Raw genomic sequence first — 8,258 nt, 5'->3', positions numbered from 1 at the left:
TTGCGGGGCGGGGACAGTGGAGGCCGATGTGCCCGATTCGATTGGGGGCACGATGACGACGGCCGGGGAAGGAAGGGGCGGGGGACGCAAGCTCCGTCGAGACCAAGACCCACCTCTGCCTCGCCAGCTCCGACGACGGCACATGGCGGAAGACCGCTCCCGGCGACACAGGGGAGGGGGGGATGGGCCACGGGCAGCGTCCTCTGCCTCGCCCTCGGTGCAGCAACGGCGAGGGCGGGCCTCTGCCTTGTCCGGGGTCGGGATGGGGCGGCCGAGGTTGGGACGGGTGGTGGCCGGGATCGGGAGGGGCGACGGCGGTTGGGTCTGGATGGGCCTGGGAAGCAGGGAGAGAAATCTAGGGGGCTTTTCTCATTAAACCTAAACTGTTATGCCACGTAGGCAGAAAACGGGCCCCACCTGTCATAAACTCACTTAACAGAGCCAAATCCGCTGATCAGTGGTTTTTGCAAAACCATTACGCAAGATGTGGTGTTTTCTGCAGAGAAACTGTATCATAGTGTTTTTCGCAAACCTAGCCCTCAAAGTGGTGATTTTATGCAATTTACTCAATTTGGGAACGCCCAAGACTTATTACTATGCTCTCTGTTTCTAAATATGTCTTTGTGAAGATTCCACTATGGACTATATACAAAGCAAAATAAGTGAATCTACAATCTAAAATGCATCTATGTACATCTGTTTGTGGTTCATAGTGAAACATGTACAAAGACTTATACTCCAAATTTTGGAACCACATACATAAGTTTTAGGTGGCATCGGTCTGAAGCATTTGGACGCCACCTAAGATTTAGATGCTAATTGGTTTGGTGCCAAATTTCGACAACTTCCAAATGTTGGCTACAGATTGGTTGCATACCGATTTCCATTATCAATCTCACAAAAGGTTATCAAATTTAGTAACTTTTGATTTTGCCAAATGTTGACTTGCTAAACATTGGCAATGTCAAATGTTGATAGCAAACCAATCAGACTTTTATTTGCTTTCCTGTTTGGTTAATTCTTCAAGACCGTGGGGTGGACGGCTGATCGATTTGAGAGGAGGGGTTAGATGGTTGTGATTGTGATTGTACAAGAGGGAGCGGCGCATATTCTCCAAGCACGCCCAAAAGGATGTTAGAGCTTGGCTTGGTCGGATGCCATCGATTAGTATCACTGCCAACATTTTAATTCTGTTATGGAGTGTTGGACCTCTCTAGCAATCGTCAACAGCACCTCCAAGATAGAGATGTCATCACTTCTCTTGTTGGCTTCTTAGGAGTTGTGGAATGAGCGCAATGCATTACTAGAAAATACCTTATAGGTAGACTCTTAACAATTACGAGGGGTAAAAGGCCACCGCTACTGCTACTTAGCGGTAGCGCTGGGTACAAACCGGCGCTACAGGTAATCCTATAGCAGTAGCGTTGGCCTCCCACCCAATGCTGCTGCAAAGTGGTCCCGACCTAACCCATCGGGGCTACCCATAGCAGTAGCGCGTCCTGGGAAGAACCCACTACTGCTAAACTAATAGCAGTAGCGCGGGTATATGACACGGCGCTACCATTACTAGTGTATTGCTCCAGCAGGTGGGCCCGACTTAGCAGTAGTGCGGGACTCTAATTAACCCAGTGCTACTACTACGTCCTTTAGCAGTAGCAATGTTCCTTAACATGCGCTACTGCTAAGCCCATCCTATTTTCTCTACGCGGGCGCCCCTCAGTCTTCATCTCCACTCCCCACTCTCCCTCTCCCTCTCCACTCTCTCCCCCGCACCCGCCCTCCCCGACCACCATCGTCGACCCTCCTGCTCCTTCTCCACCGAGGTAGCTCCTCCCTCCTCCTCCTCCACCCCTCCCTCCTTCCACCCCCTCTCCCTCCTCCCTCTTGCCTCCTCCCTCCCACCTCCCTCCCTGCCTTGTCCGTCCTCCTCCTCCCTGCCTCGTTCGTCCTCCTCCTCCCTCCCCCCTCCCTCATCCCTCCCTTCATTCCTCCCTCTATTTTTGAAACTTTACTGATAGAAATTTGTAGTAAAAAATTAGTAATAGAAATTTTTAGGTGTAGAAATTTTTCAATATAGAAACGTATTGGAATGCTATATGAGAATTTTTTAGGTATAAATTTAGTAATAAAAGTTTGTAGTAAGAAAATTTAGTTATAGCAATTTTAGTAATAGATTTTTTTAGTAAGTGTTGAATAGAGTAGAACTAGGTATTTAGTTATGTCAATCTCACATTGCCAAATTTAGAGAGAGAGAGAGACCTACTTTCTTGAAGAACTAGGGAATTTAGGTATGCTTCTTGTCCGAATGAAATGTTCGGATTATAAGATATATTGAAATGTTTTTGTCAATATTTTGAACCATTGAAATGCAATGAGCACCAAGTTTAAATGATCATGTGTGAGTGCTTGCTACTTGTGAGTTGCGTTGGGATTTCCTCGAAGAGGAGAGGATGATGCAGTATAGTAGAGATAAGTATTTCCCTCAGTTAAGAACCAAGGTTATCAGTCTAGTAGGAGAACCACGGAACACCTCGTCAGCAGCACTACACACAAAATAGCAAATACTTGCACCCAACGCGAACAAGGGGTTGCCAATCCCTTAGTAGTCAATTGCAAGGATTAAATCTCGTAGTGATAGATAGATAGCAAAAAAATAGAAAATAAAATAAAGTAAATAAAATTGCAGCAAGGTAAGTAGACCTGGGGGCCATAGTTTTCACTAGAGGCTTCTCTCTTGAAAATAGCATACGGTGGGTAAACAAATTACTGTTGCGTAATTGATAGAAAAGCGAATAATCATGACGATATACAAGGCAATGATCATGTATATAGGCACAGTCCAAGACAAGTAGACCAACTTCTGCCTACATCTACTACTATTACTCCACACATCGACCGCTATCCAGCATGCATCTAGAGTATTAAGTTTATAAAAAATTGAGTAACTCCTTAAGCAAGATGACATGATGTAGACAAAGTGAACTCACGCATAAATAGACCCCATATTTTTATCCTTAATGGCAACGATACAAATATGTGTCATGTCCCTTTCTGTGACTGGGATTGAGCACCACAAGATCAAACCCATTACAAAGCACATCTCCCATTGCAAGAAAAATCAATCTAGTTGGCCAAACCAAATCAATAGATTGGAGAGAAAGACAAATCTATAATAATCATGCATAAAAGAATTCAGAGAAGACTCAAATAATATTCATAGATAATCTGATTATAAACTCACAATTCATCGGATCGTAATAAACACACCGCAAAAAGTGATTACATCAAATAGAACTCCAAGAATTCAAGGAGAACATTGTATTGAAGATCAAAGAGAGAGAAGAAACCATATAGCTACTAGCTATGGACCCGTAAGTCTGTGGTAAACTACTCACACATCATCAGAAGGGCAACAAGGTTGATGTAGAGTGATACGTCTCCATCGTATCAACTTTTCCAAACTCTTCTGCCCTTGTTTTGGACTCTAATTTGCATGATTTGAATGGAACTAACCCAGACTGACGTTGTTTTCACCAGAATTGCCATGGTGTTATTTTTGTGCAGAAATAAAAGTTCTTGGAATGACCTGAAACTTCACGGAGATCATTTTTGGAATAAATAAAAAATATTGGCGAAAGAATCAAGCGAAGGGGACCCACACCCTGTCCACAAGGGTGGAGGGCGCGCCCACCCCCTTGGGGCGCGCCCTCTGGCCTTGTGGGTCTCATAGACCTCCACTGACCTCCACTCCAACTCTATATATTCACGTTCGGGGAGAAAAAAATCAGAGAGAAGGATTCATCGCGTTTTACGATACGGAGTCGTCATCACCCCCTGTTCTTCATCGGGAGGGCAGATCTGGAGTCCGTTTCGGGCTCCGGAGAGGAGAAATCATCGCCATCATCATCACCAACCTTCCTCCATCACCAATTTCATGATGATCACCATCGTGCGTGAGTAATTCCATCGTAGGCTTGCTGGACGGTGATGGGTTGGATGAGATTTACCATGTAATCGAGTTAGTTTTGTTAGGGTTTGATCCCTAGTATCCACTATGTTCTAAGATTGATGTTTCTATGACTTTCTCTATGCCTAATGCTTGTCACTAGGGCCCGAGTGCCATGATTTCAGATCTGAACATATTATGTTTTCATGAATATATTTGTGTTCTTGATCATATTTTGCAAGTTATAGTCACCTACTACGTGTTATGATCCGGCAACCCCGGAGTGACAATAGTTAGGACACTTCCTGGTGATGACCGTGGTATGAGGAGTTCATGTATTCACTAGGTGCTAATGCTTTGGTCCGGTACTCTATTAAAAGGAGGCCTTAATATCCCTTGGTTTCCAATAGGACCCCGCTGCCACGGGAGGGTATGACAAAATATGTCATGCAAGTTCTTTTCCATAAGCATGTATGACTATATTCGGAATACATGCCTACATTATATTGATCAATTGGAGCTAGTTCTGTGTCACCCTATGTTATAACTGTTGCATGATGAGTGCCATCTGACATAATTATCCATCATCAATCCATTGCCTACGAGTTCATCTCATATTGATCTTTGCTCCGTTACTTTTCGGTTGCCACTATTACGATTGCTACAAAACTACTACTGTTACTTTTACCACTGTTACCATTACTTCCACACTACTTTGTTACTAAATATTTTCCTGCAGATATTAAGTCTTTCAGGTGTGGTTGAATTGACAACTCAGTTGATAATACTTGAGAATATTCTTTGGCTCCCCTTGTGTCGAATTAATAAATTTGGGTTGAATACTCTACCCTCGAAAACTGTTGCGATCCCCTATACTTGTGGGTTATCATAGAGCCCCTCTGTGATCGATTCCCCCTTCAGCAGAGTACCGGAGAAAGCCTCTAGATGGCATCTCATGGCACAGAAATTTTTGGCGGTGGAAAAAGTATTTCGGGTGGCTCTCTGGTGTCAGGTGAACATTTGAGTATTTATAGAGGTGGAATTATGTCAAAAGGTGCCACGAGGGGCCCACAATCCTGGAGGGCGCCCCCTAGGGCATGCCTCCCGAGCTTGTCGCTCCCTCGTGGCTCATCAGGTCTTCTCCTAAACCTTCTAGGTCTCTTCTGGTCCAGAAAAATTAATCCAAAGTTTTTTCTTCGTATGGACTCTGTTTGATATTGATTTCCTGAAAAGCCAAAAACAAGCAAAAACGGCAACTGACACTGGGCATTATGTTAATAGGTTAGTCCGAAAAAATAATATATAATTGCATAAAGTTGCATATAAAACATCCAAGATTGATACTATAATAGCATGGAACAATCAAAAATTATAGATACGTTGGAGACATATCAAGCATCCCCAAGCTTAATTCCTACTCGTTCTCGAGTAGGTAAATGGTAAAAACAGAATTTTTGATGTGGAATGCTATCCATCATATTCATCATGTAATCTTTCTTGTGTGGCATGAATATTAGGATTCAAGTGATTCAAAGCAATAGTCTATAGTTTGACATAAAGATATAAATATTCAAGCATACCAACAAACAATCATGTTCTTCAAAATATCAACACTAAAGAAAGTTATCCCTAGCCCATCATGCTCAAACATTGATCCATTCATGAAACACACTTAATATTAACTACATCCAGTGCACAAGTTTGACAATAGTGCTCTCCAGTTGGTGCTTTATGAGAGAAGGTGAAGACTCAAAATAAAAAATAAAAAATGCATAAAAGTAAAATAGATAGGCCCTTCGTAGAGGGAAGCAGAGATTTATAGAGGTGCTAAAGTTCAAAGCTTAAAATAGAGAGATAAAATTATTTTGAGAGCCATGCTTTTCCTGTCAACGTCGCGGCCGAGAATTCCCAACATCTTCCATGCTAGACACATTATAGGCGGCTCCCAAACAAAAAATAAAGTTCATTTCCTTTCCACCATTCTTTCCCAATTCATGGCTAGTCGTATCCATGGGTGCCTTCCAAACTTTCTACTTTCCAAGGAATTTATTATTATTTTGATTCATTATGGGACTGAGCATCCCTATTACCAGCCAATTTCTTGTGCAATGACAGGTGAATAAACACTCATCGTGAGAATAACCCGCCTAGCATGAAAGATATTGGATGCTACCTCTTGAGCTTGCGTTGGTTTTTCCCTTGAAGAGGAAAGGGTGATGCAGCAAAGGAGCGTAAGTATTTCCCTCAGTTTTTAGAATCAAGGTATCAATCCAGTAGGAGACTACGCAACAAGCCATCGAATACCTGCACAAACAAACACCAACTTGCAACCAACGCGACAAAGGGGTTGTCAATCCCTTCACGGTTATTCGCAAAAGTGAGATCTGATAGAGATGGATAAACGGTAAAGTAATATTTTTGGTATTTTTGGTTTATGGAACGGAAAGTAAAGATTGCAAAGGAAAGTAAATAGTAAACTAGAATGGTAGATCGGAAACTTATATGATGGAAAATAGACCCAGGGGCCATAGGTTTCACTAGTGGCTTCTCTCAAGATAGAAATTATTACGGTGGGTGAACAAATTACTGCCGAGCAATTGATAGAAAAATGCAAAGTTATGACGATATCTAAGGCAATGATCATGAATATAAGCATCACATTCGTGTCAAGTAGACCGAAACGATTCTGCATCTACTACTATTACTCCACACATCGACCGACTCCTGCCTGCATCTAGAGTATTAAGTTCATAACAAAAGAGAGTAATGCATTAAGCAAGATGACATGATGTACTCAAGCAATATGATGAAAACCCCATCTTTTTATCCTCCAAGGCAACAATACAATATGTGTCGATTCCCCTTCTGTCACTAGGATCGAGCACCGCAAGATTGAACCCAAAGCTAAGAACTTCTCCCATTGCAAGAAAAACCAATCTAGTTTGCCAAACCAAATCGATAGTTCGAAGAGACTTGCAAAGATATGAAATCATCCATATAAGAATTCAGAGGAGATTCAAATAATATTCATAGATAAGCTGATCATAAATCCACAATTCATCGGATCTCGGCAAACACACCGCAAAAGAGTATTACATCGAATAGATCTCCAAGAACATCAAGGAGAACTTTGTATTGAGAATCAAAGAGATAAAAGAAGCCATCTAGCTACTAGCTATGGACCCGTAGGTCTGAAATAATCTACTCACGCTTCATCGGAGAGGCAATGGTGTTGATGTACAAGCCCTCCGTGATCGATTCCCCCTCCGGCAGGATGCCAGAAAATGCCCCAAGATGGGATCCCATGGGTATAGAATGTTGTGGCGGTGGAAAAGTGGTTGCGTGGCTCCCCTGGATGTTTTTGGGGTATAATAGTATATATAGGTGAAAGAATTAGGTCAGGGGAGCTACAAGGGGCCCACAAGATCGGGGGCGCGCCCCACCCCCTAGGCGCGCCCTCCACCCTTGTGGCTGCCTCGAGGCTCCTCTGACTTGTACTCCAAGTCTCCTGGGTGTCTTCTGGTCCAAGAAAAATCCTGGCGAAAGTTTCATTCCGTTTAGTATTCCTTTTCTGTGAAACTCTAAAACAAGGAAAAACAGAAACTGGCACTGGGCTCTAGGTTAACAGGTTAGTCCCAAAAATCATATAAAATAGCATATTAATGCATATAAAACATCCAAAACAGATAATATAATAGCATGGAACAATCAAAAATTATGGATACGTTGGATGACACGTCTCCAACGTATCTATAATTTTTGATTGTTCCATGCTATTATATTATCTGTTTTGGATGTTTATGGGCTTTATTATGCACTTTTATATTATTTTTGGGACTAACCTATTAACCCAGAGCCCAGTGTCAGTTTCTGTTTTTTCCTTGTTTTAGAGTATCACAGAAAAGAAAAATCAAACGGAGTCCAATTGACCTGAAACTTCACGGAACTTATTTTTAGACCAGAAGAAGCCCACGGAGTATCGAAGATGGACTAGGAGAATCCCGGGCTGCCCACGAGGGTGGGGGGCACGCCCACCCCCCTAGGCGCGCCCCTGCCTCATGGACAGCCCGGAGATCCACCAACGTACTTCTTCCTCCTATATATACCCATATACCCTAAAAACTTCGGGGAGCAGAATAGATCGGGAGTTCCGGTGCCAGAAGCCTCCGTAGCCACCGAAAACCAATCTAGACCCGTTCCGGCACCGTGCCGGAGGGGGGAACCCCTCTCTGGTGGCCATCTTCATCATCCCGGCGCTCTCCATGACGAGGAGGGAGTAGTTCACCCTCAGGGCTGAGGGTATGTACCAGTA

This window comes from Triticum urartu, chromosome 5A, assembly GCF_056163025.1.
Source record: "Triticum urartu cultivar PI428250 chromosome 5A, HENAU_Tu73, whole genome shotgun sequence".
Lineage (NCBI taxonomy): Eukaryota > Viridiplantae > Streptophyta > Magnoliopsida > Poales > Poaceae > Triticum > Triticum urartu.
Note: the sequence above shows the minus strand (reverse complement) of the source record.